Source organism: Strix aluco, chromosome 4, assembly GCF_031877795.1.
Source record: "Strix aluco isolate bStrAlu1 chromosome 4, bStrAlu1.hap1, whole genome shotgun sequence".
NCBI classification, from domain to species: domain Eukaryota; kingdom Metazoa; phylum Chordata; class Aves; order Strigiformes; family Strigidae; genus Strix; species Strix aluco.
Window position 1 is genome coordinate 87,292,745 of NC_133934.1, and position 24,134 is coordinate 87,316,878.

At 38.7% G+C, this 24,134-nt stretch overlaps 1 long non-coding RNA gene across 1 annotated transcript in view; it reads right to left on the reverse strand.

Moving 5' to 3' along the window:
- Positions 1 to 1,823: 1,823 nt before the first annotated feature.
- The window catches only part of LOC141923227 (uncharacterized), a 51,570-nt gene continuing 29,259 nt past the window's right edge, over positions 1,824 to 24,134 (reverse strand). Inside the window, exons 2-3 of the long non-coding RNA XR_012623238.1 lie at positions 3,212 to 3,234; positions 1,824 to 1,968 (exon numbers count right to left, since the gene is read on the reverse strand). This is a non-coding gene — a long non-coding RNA (uncharacterized LOC141923227). The remainder of the gene's footprint in view (positions 1,969 to 3,211; positions 3,235 to 24,134) is intronic.

Genomic DNA, 24,134 nt, shown 5'->3' on the forward strand with positions numbered 1-24,134 from the left:
GAGTAGCTTTAGAGGTTGAAAGAGGATACAAGGCTACACTTCCCAAAATGCTGCTGTGTGCACACCGAGGGAAAACTTCCTGGCTACGAGCTTTTTTAAGGTAAATGGCAGAAATGTGGATGCAGAACAATGTAAGTATAATCCCAGGATTCATGTAAGTGTGAACGGCGCTAAGCTCCATGCAGCTGTCTTCAGCTGGCATACCGTGAGCGATTTAAAATAAGGTCTCAGAAATTAAAAGATCAGGTAGCACAGAAGGCAGTTCATTGCAGGAGGCTACCCAACTTACTTCTGGCTAATGGTATTCTATTGGCAGTACTTTCGAAAAGAATTGGTCCTATTCCTTGACATCAAGAGGAAAATATAGTGCAGAATCCACACTGAGGGGTGTGAGTGACAAATAATTTAGAAAAGTTTTGCACCCTGTGCCCATACAGAATTGAGGGAAACTGGCAGAAAGTACTATGTGATAAATCAGCTGATTGTTCAAGTAACTAATGGAAAGCAACATAGGCACCGATGTCCAAGGCTGGCCCTATGAAATAGCACAGAAGTAGTGTGAGTATTTTGGAAGTGCATCATCCAGCATCCGGTGCTCTGCCTGTACTGTGACTTGCTGTAGCCTCTCGGCATTCCTTGTGTCTGCTGAAAACAGTGCTGAAGGCTCTACAGTTCCCTGTAAACTGAGACTAATAGAGCTATTTTAAAGAAATGTATTTGTTCTGCTTCTGCAACACAGAAATATATTTCATATTTCTAAGGAGCACAGGAATTGAATTGTATACTAGATAATTTATAGATAAGCCTAAGAAGGGTCTGTAACTAGCGGTTACCAAATAACCAGCCTCCCACAACAAGTGTCTCTGTTCAATTGTCAGTAATTCAAGGCATTTAATTAGTGAAGTATGAGAGTCTATATCCCTGATCAACCTTTAATTTCATTGCTTTAACAAAACCAGCTGGTTGAAACTGGACCTCTCAATCTCTGAAGCAGAGGAAACTACAGGATGTCAGCAAATTCTTCAGGCTGCCACCTTCTGCCCCAGGTTTACTAGGCCTAAAAGAAGCTAAAACCCCCTATCATAAAGGCACAAAATTTGACTCAAGGGACAACCAGGAGTGACAGACTTGTTTAATATCTTAAATATTAAATATAGTTTGTCATGTGGCAGGTTTGAGTGTAAAAGTCAGCTATGTGACTTGCTTCCTGTTAACTGCTATCTTGCTTGGGATTTGTAAGCAAACTCTTTATTGCAAGATTGCCTCAGATGACTCATCAAACTATTGAAAAAGTGCACATGTGCAGATCAGAGCTAATATTTATATACTGAACGCATGCCATAAGAGTGTGACCACGTCTACAAAGCAAAGTAAGCCCAGCTACTTGCTCCATGTGTCAGTTCGTTAGCTGGTGCTTGGATTATTGCAACATTACAATGCTAATATTCCCTGAAGCTCTGGCTGGCAGTTTTAAGGCATGATGTAACAAGTCTTTCGTGGGTGGAATGCTGCCCAGCTCTGAGGTAGTTTGCTTGGTTTGGTTCTGACTTCTGCATAAACAATTTGCATGTTGATTTTTAACACCCTAGTTAAAAAGGCAGGCTGCACCTACACCTTTTCCTGTTTCTTCCACCGACTCCTTGTATAAAGCAGTTAGTTAGCTTCACTTTGCTTATTTTGCAGTCTTTCTTTGTTTCAGTTCATAAAAGTTCACATTTACTTTGAATGCTACTGAATGTTCCTCCTAGATATGAACAATTTAAAGGACTTTTCACTTACAGAGGTTACTTGTCCACCGTAGCCATTGCTGTCATACTCGCATTGAAGCATTCACTATTGAAATATTCAGCATTCTCATACTATCCACGGAACAATCTATATAAGGCACTTCTAAGGCATATACTGGTTTTATAATCCCAATTCTCTCCAAAGCAGTAATACTGGACCATATTCAGTTGTGAAGTAGGCCTAAATTCAAAAAGGAAAAAACAACAGTTCTACTTTGTTTTACAAACTTCTCTTTACCATTTAATTCTGTAGAGAGATTATTCTGAACATTTAAATCATTTTAAGGTAGGCTACAAAGGTTGTAAAATACCTATTAAATTTACATCACTGTCAATAAACAGAAAGACAAACCCTGGATCACAGCTTCATTTGGTCTAAACAGATAGAGCTTCTTTGAAATCAGCAAACTTACAGATTTGCACCAGTTCAGAATCTGACAGACAGATGTACAGGAATTAAATGTTTCCATGCAATAGAAATTATGGGATTAACTGTTCAAAAAGCTACTAAATAATTTCTATTATCAAAGGGCAAAAGGGTCTAATTTAGCAGTAATGGTGAAAGGTGAAAGGAAAGATTTCCATTCAGAGAATGATTTAAGTAAGTTAGCTAGGAGTCTTAGGTCTAGAGAAGTCTTAGAGAAGAAGCTGGCAGCGTCCAGGTTCAAAGCAAACAGAAAAGGTGTTTTTTCATGTGACAGGTGCTAGACCTGTGCAACTTCTTGCCACAAAGACACTGTAGATAAAGCTTATGTGAGCTCAAGGAGAGGTCTTCTAAGGGTTACTAAACACCTCAAAACCACATCCTGACAGGAGTGCCAGAGCTAGAAACAGGTAGAGCACAGGAATGTATTAGGGGGAAGTATCATTCCTGTTCGCCTTGTTCTTATTCTTCCCTAGGCATTGCTGTGTGGCCAGGACTGGACATGGAACACTGGGAAAGCTGGGTCTTTCATCTGACCCTGCACACCCAATACAGATTCTTAGGTGAAAGAAAAACATCAGTGATGCATTTCAGAGTAAATGAAGCCTTACCTCTTCCACTCTGTGAAACATTAAGCTTAACCCTCTCTCCCTGCCTATTCTAGAGCAGCACACTACCAAATAAACCTGCTTTTCAGTTTGTTGCTAAATCAGCCCTCACAATCACAGCATGGCAAAACTTGGAAATACAGATTTTTTATTCAAATAAATTACCTTCAATTGCCAATTTGAAATACCAGCAATACCTTACCCTAGTAGTCCCACATCTTTACAGTCTGGTTAACTGATTTCTACGTAACCTCAAAGAGTTAATCATACTTTATATGATACACAGAATACATAACAGTTCAGTATTAAAAGGTGTCATCACCCTGAGTTTATCTTGGTTACATTACTCATGACCGAGTTACGCAATTTAGCAAACATTGACAGAAACTTACATGGTGGTGTGGTATAAAATCATCTTCATGCATTGCCAGGAGAAAAGAGTGAGGAGGGATAAGTAATTATTCCAGGGAAGCTTTGGGTTGGTTTGGTTTTTCTAAATGCACTGGGACTGATTTTTCAAATTGCTTCACTTGTAAGGGGAGATGACTCCATCATCACAAGTCCCGCTGCAGAGTGTTCTGAGGAAAGCATAAACACACTAACGGAGACTAATGGGCTTGTCCACAAGGGGTAATCAGTGCACAATAAAGCAGGATATAAATTTAAAGCGTGCTAGCCAGCTTGCAATAACTATTATGGTCTATTTCCACACACAGGAAAAAACTGTCACAGTGTCTTATACCTGACAACTTAGACTTTTCTAAAGTTATAAGTAAATGACAGACACTGCTAGAAACATCATGATCTCTCCTTTCCAACTGCTGAAGACCTTATCTCTATTGCCTAAAAATCATCTTTAGTCACATAAAGTCTTTCCATCTTCACGCACAGAAAAGATTGTAGTTCCCAATATGAGGTACTGGGCAGAGGTAATTTTAAGAGGAAATTCTGCACGTAAAGAAGAAACATTCTTCTTTGAAATATGTATGCAACTACTAATTGTAGAGTTCAGGGGGCTATGCTGGTTTAACTGGAATGCACATGTCTTTAAAAGTCATTGAGCTTGTCTTCCACAGACTGTTCTTCTACAAGTAGCAAATCCATGCACAAACATAGTGGTTCCTTGGTTAGTAATCTGAGGAACGAGAATAACGAGAACATCTAGCAACAGCACCACACTGAATTTACATCACTAGGAATAGGTAGAAAGAGCAGATCCACGAAGTTAGTCTTTGTGGGTGAACTTGCCTCTGCAACTCTGGGTGAATTTTCAGGGGAGCTGCAGACTTGGGATCTGCCTTCTGCCAGTTTTATGAGATGGACAATTTCTGTTCAGCATGTGTGCTCAGACACACACACACACTCTGAATAAACAGATCTCCCACAGACTCTACGGAGTCTCTTGCAGGTTTCATCAAAATCAACTGATCAGCTCGAAAGGGAGATTACACAAAGAGGTGTTGTGATGATACTGAAGCAGATTCAGTGGTCTGCTTGGTCCCCATACAGTCGTATGTTCCTGAACAGTCCAGACACAAGCAAGAACAAAACAAACTGTGAATTGAAATTTTTGCCCTTCTGGTACGAGCTGATATGAACCATCATCTTATTTATAATTATAAAAAAATTAAAGCCATTTCAGACATTTACCTTCCAGTCAGTGACCGTTTGCAGGTTAGCTGTCAAATAAAATCAGTTTTACAGAGCAGATTTTGTTAAAAGACTCTGTGCAAAACCAGCACTGTACCTTTACTATTTAAATGGGCTTGGGTGACCCTTGTTCTTGCTCAGACTGTCAGGTAAAACAGGAGCTGACAGGGATGCAGTGCTATAAAACTGATTTTTTTATATATCCTTTTAGCAATTTGTAGTCCTAAATTATGTATGGACACTTCATCTTATTATGGCCCTTTGCAGGATTATGGCCCAGAAAACCGTTGTGAAAGAGGTACATGGCATGCAAGGACATGAGGGCAAAACACTGTGGCTTAAATACTGTTGAATTCACCACATTTGGCAACAACTTGCAACAACCTGCATTTCACTGTAGTTTGTAGCAATAGTTATTAGTCAGAGACTATGTTTCCTACAGTGTCTTATTGTATTGTGTTATATGACTACATTAATATGCATGAAGAAGACAAACAAGGGCTCATTGCCAAAAAAAAGACAGAGGTAGTAAGCAAGAGGAGAACACGGTCACAAACTGCTGGGTCACAAATAGGAGAGATGAAAGACGCACAAGGCAGAACTCTACTTGAAGAGGCAGAGCTGCCTATAAGAGAAAAAGCTATTGCAGGGAATAATTTAAAATCAGGTACCCAGACAGTGTTACTTCAGTGAGTCAGAAGTCCTGGAAGAGAGTCAGTATATCGAGTTTTCTTGTATGTACACTAAAATAAACCATAAGCAATTTTGTATAAATAATTTCTGGCTTCTTCTAGCATGCATGTTAATTACTGCAAGTGTTTTTAATTAATCAATCATTCAGAATTTTAAATCTGGAAAACATGCTTTATGCAATAATAATGGAGTTCTACAGAAGCTTAAGCTTTCAACTACTCGTAAGTTCAACATAAAAAGGTTGTGTTCCGTTTTAATTTACTGTTCAGGGTTTTGCTATAATTTTGTGCAAACAGGCAATGAGGGACCACTAAAATGCAACTAGTCCTGCTGGCACAACTCTGCAATGAATTTAACATAAAGGTCTGTTCCTCTAATGTTAATTTAGTGAGGTTATAAGCTGAAAGCAGAAACAGATTTTAATGAGATAATGGCGGAGTTTTACACTGCTTTTATTTTCTGCTACTGAAGATCTGGGTGAAAATATTCCACCTAAGTGGTTGCATTTCACTTGATTACCTGGAGATTTTTATTGAATAAAATCCCACATATTTAAAAAGAAATGTTAGCAAATTGGAATCAACAACAAACAGACAACTGAGGAAAAGTAGCATAAATTAAGTGAGGGAAGGTTTGGCATTCAATCCAGGGACAAGGGAGGTTTTGGGGAGACCTAAGAATATAAGGTAATAGGGCAAGTGTGCTTCTAAAGTGTTTTCACTAAAATGGTCCAGAGGAAAGAATGGACATTGTGATAATTGAGGTACAAAATCAATGCTATTGAGATGATGTGAAGTAATTTACACTTTTCTCCCAGTGATTCAGGCTGTCTGCAATGTCTGGTGGACTTCACTTGAAATGTTCGTATTTGGAAGATTCTCACTGACAAAATAGGTAGAATTTTTTTCTTTTTTTTTTTTTTTTAAAAAAACCCCTGTGTTTAAATGTACCCATAATTGCTTTCCCTTTCTCCTGCATGTTTCATATAGTTAATGTTTCTTGTAACTGAAGTAGGCACTTTTTAACTACTGGTCTGCACAGTCCCTAGGAAAATAGTGACCTGATGAAGCTCTCTAGACTTCACTGCAATTATATAACCATTACTATTAGCCTCAACTGCCATCCACTTCCATGAGCTGTTTTATCATAGACTGATAATTTCATAATTCCCTACAAGCAATGCATAAGAATCAGATTGTGACTTAACATCAAATAACTATTTGACCAAAACACTGAAGTTTGATGGCAATTACATGAACAGTGGTACACTACAAGGCAGCCAGCTATTACAAATTTAAAGCATAAACTGCTATCTGTACAATAGGTTTTGACCTGTATGTCAAATAACATTTTTTGAGAATCTTTCTTCTTCTAGCCTAGGCATGACATAAAGATTAAAATCCAGATAACAAAAATAATATTTCAAAACTTTCCACCTGTTGGTCAGAACTGAGGTTATTGCCTGTCAAGTATGATGTGCCCATTTATCTCATGTTAGTGTAAGAGTCATGATCAGATCTGATAGTACACAGGTAAGCTGCAATTTCCTTACTTCTGTTTGCTTGGTTTCCTTTTGCGTGATTTAGATCTGAAACTGGGAGCTGTACCTACTGACACCCAGGAGCTGTTACTGGTTGTGGAGATGGAGCTGTCTGTTGTAGTGCTATACCTGTAATACTTCACAGGCTGAAAATTAATGACAAAATTTTCTGCAGAAATTGCTCAGGGCAAAATCAAATTCTCACTTAGTACAGAATCTGAATTTCACTCCTATGCAGGCAGCTATGTGTGGTCTCTGGGATTTATGAAATACAGCGATTGAAAATTCTGCTGCAGAGATGGCTCTATATGGTCCTGGATTGAAAATGAGGAGCATCCCTCATAATTAGGACCGCTAGAGAGCACTTTTCTTCTCTGCTGCCTCTCATTATCTATCACTCAATTATAAAAGACTTCTATCCTTGATTTCTTGCATCAGTTGTATTTTTATTTAGGGATGTAAGAAATTCTCTCTGCAAGTATGTGATTTAGCATCTTCTCAAATGCTGACTTTAATTCATTGTTGGTATTTCTGAAACAATTTGGCTGAAAGTCCAGGGAGAAAGAACAATTTATCCTGCTTTCTTTTTCATTTCTGTTCTTGTTATTTTTTACTAGAAGTATTTCCATGCCAAGTGTTGATATTCTTCTCCTTGGAAGGTCCCAACGTCATTGCCCACTATTTTTTTTTAAATATTAGCTACTAATGAAAGGTCATTGAGAATAAAATAAGCAAAATAATGTTTGTATGACTTGTAAGCCATACAACCTTTTCATTGCATGAACTCCAGTGCAGAATAACTTTACATGGCTCAGAAATAAATTTGTATCTCAACCTGTAACAAGAGAAATATTTCTTGTGTACGTGACAGAAATGTGAACATTTATATGAAAATTTATCAAGGCTGATAAAAGGGCAGCTGAATTTTCACTGTGGCTATGAATTAATTTTATGAAGTTTCAGAAATATACTATATTCTTCCCTTCTAGAAAAATCAAGTCTTTATTCTTTTTTTTTTTTTTTTTAGTTCTGCATTTAAAAGGCAATTTTCTTAATTACAGAGGGCCAGATTATAAGGACAGTGCTCAGGGACTATGGCAATCAGCAACAGCTACAAAACTAAAGAACTAACATTCATGAGAAGAGTGCTCAGGTAGAAAACAAGAGAAAATGGAGAAATATTAAGGGAGAAGACATTGTATAAAGGAGAACTTGGAGACATGAATAGTGATACCTTGAAGAAGATGAAATCAAGATGCAGAAAGAATGGGTCCACAAATGGAGGTCAAACCAGAAACCTAGGTGACTAAAAATTTGTGTGAAACATTTTGATTAAGGAAGTCAACCAAGATAAAAGTAAATTTGAAAAGAAAAAGAAAAAAAAAAAAAAAGACCTCAAAGTTAAATAATGAAATGCCAAATATTAGGTCACAGGAAAGAGTGAAAAATTAACAAAATTAGTAGCTCTGTGAGCAACAGAATTCCTGATGTCTGGTTTCTTACAAATTTGTGTCGTGTGATTTCATTTTCTGTCATCCAGGAAAATGTGAACTCTGACCAAAGTCTTTCCTGGTGTTGAGCATTAATAGCAATAATCGTGCATTTGCTGGAGGGAGCACATGCTGCAGCCTTTCCAGCAGTAAAGGCAAGTGCAGATCTTTCTTCTTTACCCAATCATCAATCTTCATGAAAACTGCAGGAAGTTGGTATTTTTAAGACGTTCACTCTGTTATCTTTGAGGTTTCAGCTTACCAATGGGTTCAAAAATGGGTCATTAAATTTAGATGCCTACGTAAACATACGCATAGCTGAATCAAATAAGCCTTAAGAAATAAGACAAATTGGGTGGAACAAATCCCAGAGGAAGAAGAGCTGTGGTTATTGAGTGGAAAGGAGACGAATGATGCAAGACAAAGAGAAAGCTGACTTTGTCATGGCTGCAGGACAAATGGTGAAAGAGGAGGTAAGATGTATTGAGACAGCATTTAATAGAGAACTGGGAAGAAGGCAGAAGAGAGCAATTTATCAAAAAGCAGGAGACGAAGACATAGAATGAGAAAAGGCTGTGGCTGGCAGGTTCTGAGAAGGAAGGAGAAGAGGAAGCTGTGGCTCCCCAATGACAAGCAATACAGAAAAAGAGGTTTGAAGGCAGGAGAGAGCTCAGTAAACTGAAGGAGGAGATAATGAGATGAGAAGAAAAGTGAGCATATGCAGCGGTGGGAAATACAGTAGTGCCATCTGACTGAAGGGACAGAAGGCAGTGGGCACAGGCAGCCAAGGACAGAGATGTGGATGTGGGGACAGGATAAGCTGACATAAGGATGAACTGTGTGAAGAAAATTGAGTAATGGGCATCAGATCGCTTCTGCCTTACAACTGTGTGCCAGGGCTTGAGGAGGAAGGCTGGAAGGGGCTGGCAGGCCTGCTCAGCTATTCCATGTTGTGGACGCTGCCAAAGGGGCAGGTGGAGCATAACTGGTAAGTGCTTTGTTCATGAGAGAAATATTGAATTATGTCTGGTAATTATACAGCAAGGGAACTAAAGATAATGATGTGTCTGTGCATCAGTGTCTCTAGGAGCATCAATTAATCATTGTACCAGTCAAAACTCATTGTGACCTCTCCAACAAGACATGGCTTCATCAGAGCAGGCGGGCATCATCAAGGGATCAGCATCTTTGATAAATCATGGGGCGGGATTCCAGGGGACTGCTAGGCATCCAGCCCCTGCAAGCAAGGGAGCCAGCTGGCTCGGAGGCCTAGAAACTCTGAAACCATAGGGCAACCCAGAGAGCAGACCCGTCCCAGCGATCCAGACCTGGTGAAGGGAGCAGACACTGAGCAAAATTAAGACGATCGTGAAAGTCACAGCTGCTGTTCAGGAGGTGGGCAGCACTGAGCCTGGTGAGCACCATACCAATTTCAGCCAGCAGCTGCCAGGGATCATACTTCATTTCAGAAACCCCATGTGTTGGTATTTGCAGACTATCTTTTCAACAGATATTCCAGCTTACAGGAAACATCAGAAAATGGTGTCTTTCCCAGTCTGAATAAAACATATCTGTATTTCTAAGATTTGGCCAACTTTGCATGCCACATAAATTTGCTGCTTGCAGGATCATAGGTTTCCTAGTCTTGTTGAATCACTAAAAGGTTTTTGCACTTGGCAATTTGTGCATCATCCTCCCACACATATCACTGATTTGATAATGGCCATAAAATCTTTCTGCCATAACTTGACTCTTCTGAAATGAAGTTCATGTAAAGGGAAAAAGACCCTCTGCCTAACTCTGGGTGATATCAGCAAAAGTGCAGAACAGACGCAACTACAAACTGAGTCAATAAGCTGCAAACATTCGTCACTGGTGTTTAGTCAGTGAATATTTGTTCCTCAATCCAAGAAAAGTTTTGAAAATTTCAACCTACACCTTACCGCACTTCCATTTCACCATCTGTGAATGGGGAAGAGGCTTCTATACTCTGAGAGGCAATGCCAATAATTTTAATGTATACATAGGCCAGAAAATGTCTGTGGGTCTTTTCTTGGAAACAGCATGGAGGAGAAAAATAATGCTTCTTTGTTTGGACACAGCTTCACTAGAAAACAAACTTTCTGAACATGCAAAAAGGCCACACAAAAGAGTTACTTTTCTTCCAAAAGCTTTCTTCAGCTAATTTGTCCTCCGTCTCCCTATTTATAGTATGCTGTTGCTTGACTTTTCGCTGCCATAGTTCTCTGTCCTGTCCTTGACACAACCAGAGGTTAGCCACAGTGACGTTACAGCAGCCTGCATGAGGACGATAAAAACCAGACATGCTTCCCTGCTGGCCACTGCTGAAACACAGATGTTGAAAACTGTTTAAGATCGTAGGGTTTGTTTCTTGTAGTGACAAGCTGGCAGGAGCTCCTCTCCTCCTTACTTATCAGAAAGAAGTTAGCTGCTTTTAACACAATCTCTCCTTGCTGTTGTCTTAACTGTTCTTTCAGTAGCTTTCTGATGGAGACCAAGTTTAAATGTCATCTTATCATGCCACATGTTGTAGTTGAGAAAGAAATATTTCTATTACAAGAAAAAATGGCCTTCTTTATCTGTTTTTAGGATGTAAGCACAAAATGGAAAGTATAGAAAAAATATTCAACCCTTAACCGTGAGTACTATGTAACTGTAAGCTTATCTTTACTAGTACCATCTAGTGCCTACCGTTATTATCTCACATTTCAGGTACCTGTAAGATATATGCTTCTAGATATAAATATTTTCCTTATATTATTTATGTGTATAGTATTATATATAGATGAGCTTTGGGACAAGGGTTTTATAGCAAGTTTCTGGTATATGACAAAACAGAAATAATGACCAAGCGTACAGTCCCTTGCTTAGAAAGGGCCATCTGAAGGAGATCAGTTTGCTGAAATAACTGCTTGTGCTTTCTGTCATGGGTCTCATGGTCAATTCTAGTAATGAATCTGCAGGTCTGGATTTCATACATATTGGAGACAGCTGTTTAACATAGAAAAAAAAGGTATGTACCAGCAGTTAGATAGCTCAGAGAAACACACAGTGCTGGATGCAGTCTTGACAATCTTGTTCAGTGTGCCGCTTGGATGGGGTAACTTTCCAAGGAAGCTATACTGGCAGGTCAGTCAGACTGCTCTAAGAGAGAGATGTGGTGGACTAATGACAAAGACTTTTCAACCGTAATTGGACAAAAGTGCTCCACCTGCCACTGACTCTGCTGGTTTTCTTCCTGTTCCCAAGCAGTGTGAATCTTGTAATCAATAAATAGATAGGACTGTAGAGATCTTTCGTCTGCAGAAAGAAGCACGCACAGCTGTGCAGGAAATGGAGGTGGAACAATCTAAAAGCCCCAACTAAACACGGTTAGGACTGTGGCCATTTGTATAAACTGGGTTAAGCTCCCTGAAGGAAGTCACAAGTAACTATTAACAAGTCTTCAAAATTAAACAGGGAATAGGTGACCACACAAGCCAGTGGCAAAAAAGTCAGTAATTGTGTGCAACCAGGACATTTAATAAACATCACATTAGAAGAAAATGCGATTGCTAAATATATTAGTCACACCTGCTACTGTCTATATTGCTTTTCTCCTTGTTTTCAAGATGACATTAACTGTATTATCTATAAATAGATTAAATTGTAGAAGTCCTTTACCTACAAATAGCACACGCAATTCTGCAAAAAGCACCTTACTCACTCTGCTCTGAACAAAAGAAAAGATGTATTGTGTAATGGTGGAGAGGATGGTGGTGACAGTTGGTGGTTGCTGACACTGAAATCTTCCACATAACCACAGACCTGTGACAGCAATGGTGCAAGCTTCTCTCCAGATTTTGCCATCTTTGATCTTCTACATTGATCTGCATGAGGTAATTCTGCAGGTGAAATATATACCTATAAACATTGCCATCCTCTTTCCTTGGTTACTAAATATGATCTTGATACTACTTCTAGTTTATAGCCACTAGAAAATGCATTGCATAATCATATACCAAGACAAATATGTGCCCTCAAGTAATCCAGTCTGCTGGAAGAAAATGAAGCAGTTGAGACCATACTGAAATATTTTCCAGCAGGAATAGGGAGCCACTCCCAGCAGTTGGCAAAAATCACTCAGAAAAAAGGCAGTGTTTTCTTTTAATCTTGCATGTATCTTCTCTATCAGCACTTTCTGTGATTCTTCTGCTTAGCTGGTCTCATATTCAGCTTCACACAGGATCCCCTCATCATTCTCTGATAGCCATAATTGTCAGAAGCCACGAACCTCTTTAAAGCTAAGTTTCTCCTTCACAATATTATTCTCTTTCCCAGAATCATACTTGGTTTTCTTTTCAGCTAGCTGATGCTTCAAGAATTACTTTCTCCTTCATCCAAACAACAGTGACATTTGCCTCTTACCCCAATTTGGGGCGGTTCAGAAACCCATCCTCCCTTTCTCCTTCCTATGCTGTTCAGCCCTCTTGCTCTCTTTCCCATATTGCACCAGGCTGTGTTCAGAGTCCAGTAGTACCAGGCAAGCAACTCTTGGCCTGCTGCACTCTGCAGCAGCCTTAGAAGAAAGCCTTTTTTTACCCAACACAGCAGTCAGTTGTGCTCCTTCATCAAAGGAAACAGTGCCCACCCCTCCACAACCCCGCCGTGGGGCTGAGGAAAGCTCGAGTCAGACGTGTAGCACACTGCGTCTCTCACAACAGCAGGCAGGTTGTCAAAGCGCAAGACGCCTGAACTTTGGTCATATGCATCTGATCGGGAAAAGACACTGGCATTTCATCTCCCTGCTATCTGCCTCCTGCAGAAATGCTGAGATGAGCTGCAAATGCAGCATTTGTACTGGTGCAAAATTCTTCTTAACCTTTGTCTCACTGACATTATGCTGTGCTAGAAAAATATTGTATTTATTTTAGAGTTTAATTCTAAAGGAAGTCAGGAAAAGTTTCCTGAAGAAGCACAGAATCTCCTTCATTTTAAAAATCTGTAAGAACAGTAAGTTCTTACTCGTTGGAACAAGTACTTTTTCTAGATCAAAGTGCTGTCTATTTTCATTACTACTTTCATTATGATGCAAACAGTAGATACTCTGATCTAGAAAGCAGATAAAATAATTCAATCATTGCGAAGTAGCAACCTCAATTCATTATTTTTGAAATAAATACAGCTCTTTTATCAGATCATGGCACATGGCACTAGTAACATAAAATGTTTACTAGTAGTTAAAGTTTAGGAAACAATGAAAGTATTAAAGTAAAAGCATCCTATGTTAAGTGAAATGTCAGAATTCTGAAATAAACTTACTCAAAACTAGTTTTCATTTTATTCAGTTTTACTGAGGAGTATTTACTGAAATTTGTAAGTTCACAAAAAATGTTCTTTTGAAGCATTTTTCTGCCAAGCTGTTTTAATTACGCTTTCTGGCCAATTCTACACTTCTACAGACTCCTCTGGTATTTTACTTCACAGATCCTTATGTGAAGTGTCACACCCTGTATGGAAGTGGAGAAGTCCCCATTCAGCTTTCTAGTTGTATTGAAATCAGCTGTTCCAAACTTAGCAGATATGCGTGTCACTAGGAGCTCAACAGCATTTCTGCCTCTTAAAGGCAACTGAACAGTAACAGCTCTTGTCTCATGCCAAGTTCAAATCCAGGTACTGGGGAGCATCTACTGCCTACAGACACTTCTCTGAAGATGGTGAAACTCACAGCTCTTCTCTGTACCACTTGAAGTATGCCTCCATACTCCTGTTAGCAGCCATCTTAGAGGTAGACGACCTGTACTGGAGGCAAACTGAGGCATGAATCAGTTACTCTTCTGAGGTGGTAAACAGTATCCTGGAATTCCAGAAGTCTAACAGTATTAGTGTTCTGTCTGGAAGACGTCCAAATTTGGTATCCCTTGCAGTGGGAATAGAGATGCAGTCTTCATATCTTCTCTAAAAAGTAGACACAAGCTGACCAAACAGTAACCAAGAGTCTACCTGTCAGGACATGTGGCAGACAAGATGGCATTCAGGAGACCTACTCCTGCCTGCTTGTATCTATCTTCCTGCCCCTTAATGCCTGGTCAATGTGGGATGTCAGGAAAGCAAACAAGCTCCAGATATATCTGAATTCTAGACACTATCTCCAACGTGGGATAACTCAGGCATTCTGACTGACTGTCCCTTGAGCAAGGCAGAATTTTCTTTACAAAACAACATTTAAATTGAAAAATTATCACTCATTGGTCCCAGAATAGTTGCTTGTATGTACTTTAGGCTCTACGGATGTGCACCAATCAATGTCTGGACTCCTGGAGGTTTTCAAGTGGCCTCAGTGCTCCCAGATTCATAGGTATGGAAGCATCAAGCTGTGCCAGAGCTTGGCATAGTCTGAAAAGCCAGAAGCCATGGGTCAGGGTCCTAGGTTTCACAGCAGCCTCACAGGGCAGACCAGAGATACTCAGTCCTGCAGAATCCTGGTCCATCTGGAGGGCCATACAAACAAGGATTAGAGGCACTCAGTGGTTTTAAATGTTGGGCTGCTTTCAGGGAAGACAACCACAATGTCAGCAGCCTTAGCAGCAGCTGAGTAGAACTGACATCCTTGTCCATTACAGAGAAGTGTATCACTATGAAGCTTCTTTGACTGGGATATGTCTCTCTGAATTTTTCTACATTTTGAGTAACTATGCTGACAAAACTAGTTTGTGGCTTAAACCAAGCCTCAGTCCAACGCAAAAATATAGTGAAGTAATCCCAAGAGGTCAAGGAACTCATTCGCTGGATGACAGAGTTACCAAAGGCTGTGTGTCTGACTGCTCTTTTAGCATTTTTAGGCAGGTTCTCTTGCCTTCATAAAGATCACTGCAGCTTCTCTTTAATGTAATGACCTTTACAGAAACAATGGTGGAATTGCATAAGGGCACAGAGACATTCCATTTTGGGAGAGTCTTGCAATAGACAAACTCACCAATCTGAAAAATAAGGGAGTAAGATGATACAAAGTAATATTAGCACAATAACATTCACTGTTCTGTGTCCTCAAAACTATGTTAATACACTGAGTAACATTTTTGCCAACTCATGGTAGGCTAGGGAAAACATTATCCTCACTATGAAAAGAGGAAACTAGAAAGGGAGTCACAATCAGGGCTGAAGGGATCTTTTCCACAGGAAATCTGTGGGAAAAAATGACTGGATGTCCTAGATGTTCTGAGGTTTTATTCTCAGCTAGTGCACTACTAGTTTGGGACTTTACAACATTTAAAATAGCATTGTATAAAGTTTCACTTTGATGTCACAATGACATCAGTCAGGATATGTGAGAGGCTCTGTATAAATGCAGCAGCATCAGACCAGCAATTCAAATACCTCTCTCAGACCTATGAAATTTTCTTTTTGCTAATTTCTCATTCTCCAGGTAATTGTTTTCAATGCCATTTCATGTAGGAGAACATGAAGAACAAAGCCACATTTAAGTCAATTATTCATTATATATCTCATAATAACTGTACATCAGATTGACAATCTATTACACTGCTTCCATATCAACATAATTTATCGTTTACTGATTTGGGTCATTAATTGACTTTTAGTTTATAACATCTCTGTTACATTTACCAGTGTACAAGGATGAAAATATTACGAAGACCTAGGTGGACTGACAGTTCCTGACACTGTCTTTGCTGTGGTAGGAACAGCAGTAATACAACTCCAGAGCCACCCTGTTGGTATTACAGTTTACTGAAGCCAAAATATGAGTCATACTTCCTACTGTCAACAGTGCCCTTGGTCCTTCGCAGGGTTTTGCCCTCACAAGAGTGAGAGGTTGCTTTGTTACCTGATTTTCTACTGGGAGAGGGCATCATCTTATGAACTGAAAGACCACTGGAAAATGCCCTCCTGGGTTGCCCAAGCCCTGGCTCTGGTCAGCTCCCAGGCACTGCAGCACTGGTCTTGGTTTTGTGCCCCGAAAGGCAGGGAGTTGATGTAATTCATGCTACAATCGCTTCCGCTCCTGGGTGAGGTTTTACTGTCTTGGCCCTGTCCTACAGCTTATGTTGACAGAAGCTGACTTAAACAAGGATTAAATATAGTTGTGCCTCAGTGTGACTATTCACACATACAAGGAAGGTGATGAAAAATAAGAGTGCATTATAGTTATTTTACTTTGTAATATATTTAAAAGCTGTCTCCCACTGCTGTTCCCATTTTCCAAATTTGACTAGCAGCTGGGACCTAATTCCCCACTGCTTTGCATTTAACAGGGAAAAAATGCTACTCTCATGATAAGGTAGGATTCTGCAACTCCCAGTTTTTAAATATGTAAATACAAGGGCATTGCTGAGAATCAGACCTAGTCAGAAAGATTTTTAACTGAAGTCAAATGAACTCTGCTGGTTTACCCAAACCAATTACCCAGATTTGGTCTTTACTAGCAGCTTCATGTGCTTCATACTTGAACTTCCCAAAGAAATCTGACAGTAACTGACTGACAAGCCCACAGCAGCTTGCACTTTTCATTTGAAATCATATTTAGTTAAGAAAAGCAAATTCTTCATTCATATGAGCTATCCTAAAGAGGCACAGAGAAGATAATACAAAGAAAATCATGGATAGCTTTTGCCACATATCCATTTAACTGTCACTGGAAGACAGAATCATGTTTAATTATCATGACAGTGATTACTGATTAATGTTAAATATTTTCACTTCAGCCTTCTGGATACTTTTGATGGTCTTTGTCAACTGTGATTAACCAGGTATTTGTTTCAAAATACTACATAACAATGAACTCGAGTGTTTCCTGTTCATAAACACTTTTCTTTCCCTGTCGGTGCTCACAAATTCTACTTAAATAAAGCTTCACCACTGTATCATACATAACGATTCACAAAAATTATTTCATCGTCTGTGTGCAAGAAAGCTCAGTAATTTCTCAGGTAAACAGAAGGGCTTAATTTTAACCTCACATATACTAATATTTTACATTACTTTTCTTGATGTTGTCCCATTTTGTTTCTCTGGCCGGGGGAGGGATGCTGTCTGAGGACCTAGAGTATGAAGAAGAAAACTTTAACACTTTAGCTATCAATGCTAAGTGCTTCATATTTTGGAAAATTATTTTGGGAGGCATTTTCAAATGACGATCAAAATTATCTAGAAAAATCCTCTGGCTTATCCTGGATGGGAAAAAAGCTGAAAAACTAAACAAAAATCTTTGTATGGGAGAAGAAGATAAAAATGAGACTTATTATCTCCATGGTTTGATTTGGTTACCAATCCATTATCATTAAAATTCAGAGATACTGAATAAAATTATGAAATAAGCACAATGAGCACAGAAATCATTCTTAAAAAGTTGTAATTAATAGTTGAGCAAAAAACCCTCAGCAGATGTATATTACAGTACTCTAATCTTGGCTCCATGAAACACTTTTTAAAAAAGTGAACACTTGCTGAATGTAGTAGATAATAAAATTAAATATTTAAGCAGCAGTTCACTGTTTATAGTGAAAAATAACTTAAATGAAATATTAAACCATTTATTAGAACCCTATCTGGTAGCTCAAGCAGGTGGAATTATCTGATAAAATCCAGAAACTTTAAAATTAACTTCTTGTCCCTCTCTGGTCAAAACAAACAAACCAAGCCAAAAAGTAAAAATAAATTTTTCAGAAAGATTCCAATGGCCAAGAATAAAACACAGTAACCTAGAACACATAAAAGGAGAGGGGATAGGATGGAAGACCCAGTGGTAGCATATTTCAAACAATATGTTAGGGTCGTGTGTATGAGATCCTCTGTGGGATGAGGCATTAAGAGGCAATTACGACTGGATCATAAAATGGCAAACTAATTCTCATTATAGCAATTACAAGACTTTTTCTCCAAAATTCTGGCACCCGTGAAATATCACCTGGTAATTAAAACTGTATTTACTAATTGGTCACAGAAGAGACAAGCTAGTGAGTAAAAAAAAAAAAAAAAAAAAATAGATCAGATCTCAGAAATGTATCTTAATCAGAAAGAAAATAAAAATACTTTCATATCCTCAGTGAAAGAAACTGTAGTAAATAGATGATTTCTTACCAGGAAGGAGGTGAAAGGCACGGGAAGGAGAAAGGGGGACGTTCAAATAAATGTATACTGTTTACTTACTTTATTTATAATATTTCCAGACAAAAACCAAACTAGACTAGCTTCATTAGAAAGTATAATGCAAAAGCTGAAGTTTCCATGATCAAGATTATGTCTAGAATATATGATTCATAGCTGTTTTTAAAAGAGAAACTGCATAAAAACTATTAAGTTATTTAGTCTAGACTGTAAATATGAAATAACAGCAAAAGACTGAGATGAGATCATGCAGATGATAAATACTTGCTCCCAAACTAACTGTCACACAGGATTCAGTACTATCTAGTTTACAGAATGTGTATTTCTTCATCGTTATCTCACAAAATACATAATATTGCCCCAGATGTCTATATGAAATGCAAAGCAGTCTGTTTTTCCTTCATAGATACAATATGGGAGTACTAGATGGTAAAAATATTTTGAAAATCCATCTTGAAAGCAATAAAAAATTGCTAGAGACAGAACTTGAAGAGGACTTATAGACATGTGTATTGGGATTCGGTCCATTCAGAAGATTTAAGATAGTCATGAGGAAGCTACTCTTGTTGTTGCTCTTTGTGGGGAAAAAAAAGCAATCTTAAAACCATGGAGCTAGGCAACACCTCTCACTATATATTGCTGGAAAAAAATATTTGTACAGTATCTAATAATGGAAGACTTGACATATTCTGTGAGAATAGTGCCGGGCAAACTCTCCAAAATGGACAAAAGTGGTGGTGTACCTTGCAAAGAAAAGATGACACAGTAGAAGTACTAAGCTTATGGAGAAGCTTTGATACACATAGTATAATCTTGTGAAATAAAAAGAAACAAAGAACATTCCAAGGGAAATATAATCAAATTGGATAGTCCTCCGGCTCTAATCTTCTATACTGCTTATCTTTCCAAAGCATTTTCACCTCCTCCACACTAGCAAACAGTCAGCTCCACAATAAACATCTCCGAAAGCTAATAGAACTAGTTAAATATTCATACCAAGTCATGGTGGTATTCATATAATTTGAAAACAGAGGCCAGCTACACTCAATATACAGTTAGGTATTCTTAATCATGTAGAAAGTTGTCTTAATGGCTGCCACAGTAACTACAATTGAAATGTTATACTGCAAATGCCTAAAATATATACTTTTGATTTTGAAAACAGTTTAATTTCTCAACTAAAGCATTCTTTTCTTGGTTCCTCTGTTTCTTTTTCCTGCTCAAGCACTTCAATTTACAGAGGACCAATAGACAGTTAATATGGAAAGAAATGCAAAAAAAATGAGTTTAGTGGGGCAGATCAAAACCAACTTCCTTCCTTCAGCACCTTGGCCACTCAGATTAATTTAGGACTGCGTTATCACATGGGCGAAACTGTTCAGAGGCACAACATCTTTATTAATTCTGAAGTTTGCATATGCAAATTGCAGCTGTATATATGCTGTCAAAGTAGTTAGTGCAAGTCAAGTCAGTAAAAATTCTGTAATTATTTAAGAAATGGAGATGTTAGATGAAAATAAGGAAGCAAACACAGCCTGGCCAAAAACCTAGACACATGCCAGGAGAAAGAGGACTCTAATTTCTGTCATTAGAAAGCACATTTGACAGAAACTTTTGCTAATTTTTATTGAAATTCTCACTTTAGAACTAACCTTTCCCGGCTGTGATCTTGCCTTGTTTGAGTCAGGAGGCAGATGTCCAGACCTGGGTTGGAATGAGAGCAGAGATGAGTGGAAGCCCTTTGTACCATGTCCAGCCTCTCTACCTGTGAATTTGCTTCATGTCCAGCCTCTCTACCTGTGAATTTGCTTTTCAGAGGCATGGAGAGAAATTAAAACAAGTGAGACACCTCTGCTCTGCAGCTCTGGTCCTTGCAGGCTAAATGCCATGGTATTAGTATGGCTGCAAAATCATGCCATCAGTGAAACAAGGAATTGGTATCCTCTGCACATTTGGAGTTTAGTTTTCTATACAAGAATGAACTGCACTGGGAATAACACAATCCCACACAGTATCGATGTAACCTTCCAAATATCTCCTGCTTTTACAGTCTACAAATGAAGCATCGATACCAGCTTTTAAATGTCTCTTTTCACACTGAAAGAAACCAAGAAGAAGAAAAAAATTATGATATGGTGTGGGACTAGGCAACAAAATATTTATCAATTCCAGACAGTTTCCATGTCTTGAAATATTTTGTGCTTCAAAGCACTGCCTAAGGAGCACTATTAATGGTAAGGCAAAAAATGTAGTTCTGTCCAATAAACAGTTCAAAATTAAATGGGAAATAGAATATATTCTCTTTTCTGCAGTTCTTTCTGTTCATATGAAGCCAAATGACCTTGACATTAAGACTCCAAACCATATTTGTGAGATCAGGTTTCCATTCCCAGTCTCTGCTGCAGAACTGCTGTATCATCTTGAGCAAGTCACTTCCCCTCTTTGTGGCCTCAATTTCTGTCTGTACACAAGGGGTAACATGACAGTCATACCCAACTTCGTGCAATTTATTACATTCTAAATTGTAAGGCAGAGACTGAGTCTTGCTGCTTGTTCATGTAGACACAGAAACAATCCTATTTTTGTCTTGCTGCTATTCAAAGAATTTTGTTGTCTGCTGTGCCTCCCTATTTGTGCTTAGAGCCTGAACTGCAAGCGCCAATATACTGGGATGAAAGCTAATCTCTCAGCATTGCCAGCCTGTCTAGAACTGGGTGATACCTAGAATCATATTAAAAACTCTGTCCCTCTCTCTCTCACTCCCTCTCACACGCATGCACACCAAGCCACCTGTCTGCACCACTCTGACAGCCAAAGGAAGATCCAAAAAAGCTTCCAAATTCTTCTGGGATTATCTGAACCATATCTTGTGAAAGCTTCATATCAATAGTTTTATTACAAGCACAAGGATTTATGAGTGCATAAACTGCAAGTTGCCTACTGTACAGCCTATCAAAAATAAAAAAGGAATCAAAAGGTTTATGAGATCTCTGTCCCACAAGCGTAGTGCATTCCCCACCTAAGCACAGACCTGATCTGCTTCAAGCAATGAGACAAAATGAGACACATACTCTGACGTCATGGAAATTGCATGTCTCCCATGCAAGGGATCTGAACAAGTAAAATGGCTATGGAAAATTGCTGTAAACAGCAAACCAGTGTCTTTTCCTCTCATACGTCACATTACATGGCATAACACTGCAAACTGTGCTTTGGAAAACAAATCTGCACTACCAACTTGAGTTTGCCAGCATCTTTCTTGCCCAGCTCCACTATTTTAATGATCAGTGAAGGAATCTAGTGTCATTATCACTCTTCCACCGTGTCATCCTCAACTCTTGGACTAAGGGCTATCCATCAGTATCCTTCAAGAAAGCTACTAGTAATCCTATTCTACACACGTTCTTGATATACAATATAAATTCATATGCAGCTTAGAAATATCTAGAATAATCTCTAATTCTCTAATACAATTAATTCAGCACAGACCTCCCAGCTATTCTCCAAAGCAGTTAAGAATAGAAGATCTTTTCACAGGACTGCTTCGAGACAATTGCTGTTTATAGGACTGCTATAGACCTAATGTTACAGATGAGGGTGAAAAATCCCTTCTATCCAATAAATGGTCAAAAATAAAATATAAAACATTTTATGTTCTTTTTCCTGCACTTTCTTTCTGTTCAGGAAAGGCTGAATGACCTTGACAACAAGGCTCCAGCCCGTATTTGCAAGATCGGGTTTCCATTCCCAGCCTCTGCTGAAGAATTGTAAGACTTAAGAGGCCTCTGCTGTTGCACAAAGATTGAATTTCATTAACATGAAACAAACAACCCAGGGTTCAGAATGCTGCAAAGTAGATCAAAAGGTTAATTCTTCCTTTGATGGAACAAGAAAGAGCTTTTAATGCTTCAGCATACCCACAACACTGACAGTAATACAGGATTGTGAGTTTGTCAGTCACAGACTGAAAGGTGATAGCATTAGCCACTTAGAGAAGAGCTGGGCCTGAGTCCTGCAGGGTGACAAATGTGTGATAAAGCACTTTCACTGACAAACAGCAGAACGCATAAAACACATGAAGATTTCATTGCCAGAGCACAATATTCTCAAACAGAAATAATAGCTCTCTGAAAGAAGCTTTGTTCTGAGAAAAACAGCCCCACTGGGTTTGGGTTACTATGCTGGCGCTCCATCAGTGTCTACAAGATTTCATCCCATGCAGACAAAACTTGATTACAGGGCTCCTTTTTTCTTTTTACCTTTTTTTGGGGGGGAGGGGGGGAGGGGGGGAGGGGAGCAGTGGAATACAAAGTTGCCAGACTTTTTTCTAAGACCTGCCTATTAGTTCTAGAGGTTTCCCCATAGTACTTTTGTCCAAGTTGCAGAAACACTTTCTAGAGGTTGAAAGACCTTTAGTTCATCTCTTACTCACTTGAACACAAGCTAACATAACAGTCTCCTACTGGAATAAGGGCTGGACAAAATGTCTTTTCGTCTTTGGATAATTTTCTACAAACATACTGGGGTTTGGTGTTTTTTTTTTTTTCATGGAGAACTGGGACTTTTAGAATTGCCAGACTAAGAACATTCCTGCTTCTTTTCCCTTAAAGATGAAAATATTAAATATTTCAGTGTTCCCAAAGTGAAATCTTAGGTTCAAAATCATGAAGCTGAAGCAGAGTATTTTGCTTTGTCTCAGCACAATATCAAACCACAACTCCCTAAACTAGCACATGCTTCATGCTCACAGTCTCCCCTGGATGCTGAGCTCTTCATCAGCCAGCACCTTCCATGAGGCATGGTGACCTCCCTTCTTGCTCTTTTCCATAGTGCAGGTACCATCAAGTTTGACAGACAAATCCAGGGACTGAAAATAACTTTCTAAATCCATTTTATTGCTTAAAAAAATGTTCATCAGTTTGCTTTTTTCCCCTCAATGAAAGCTGTCTGCAATAAGAAACCCTTAGCAAATCTATTTAGCTGAAAACCTCTTTTTCCATCAGGTGTTTCTTTCAGATTTTCTATTGGAGTCCTAGATTTGTTATTTCTAGCAAAATAAATTTTGTTATTTCTATTTTATGTCATATAAACACCATTTAGATATGAGCCTTAACTGCTAAGCTGTCAGAACAGCTGGGAGACAGGACAGGACAGAGGGAAATTCTGATTTACGTCAAGCTATTGGCATACAGAATATTTTGATCTCACATAGTAGTTTGGAAAGCAACTTCTAAGCTTTCATTGGGCTTATTGAAAAAGTGCTTTTGTACTTAATGAGTGATGTATGTGACTGCTCCTTCTGTTATACTCTAAGGATCCTCCACTTGAATGTGTATGTGATACCACATACTGGGAGCTGCTTTCTTTGCAAATTGTGCTTCATAAATACAGTGGATGTTGCCATCTGCTTTATTTTTTTAAAAGCACTAATTCTTGCAAAGTAAAATATTAGTGTATATGCTGTCCGTCAGTCTGAGAAAAGGTAGAGAAGAGGGAAGTTCTCAGACAATAACTTTCCACACCACCACATTTTTGGAGTCTTTAAATGGCTGGTACTGTCATGCAAAAAGTGATTTTATCTGCATTCATCTTCACGTATGTCTGAATGATCTCCAGCTGTAAAGTGAGACCAAGATTTCCATGTTCATTTAAACCCTATGTCAAGGCAAAACCTACTCTAGCATTTACTGTAACAAAAACCTGTACTTTTTTGCAGCTCCCTGACAGCAATGCAACAGATAGACTGTTTCAGAAAGTACTGTTCTCTTCAGGATGTTATTTCCATTCATTGCTGAATCTAGTTTGTAGAAGACACTA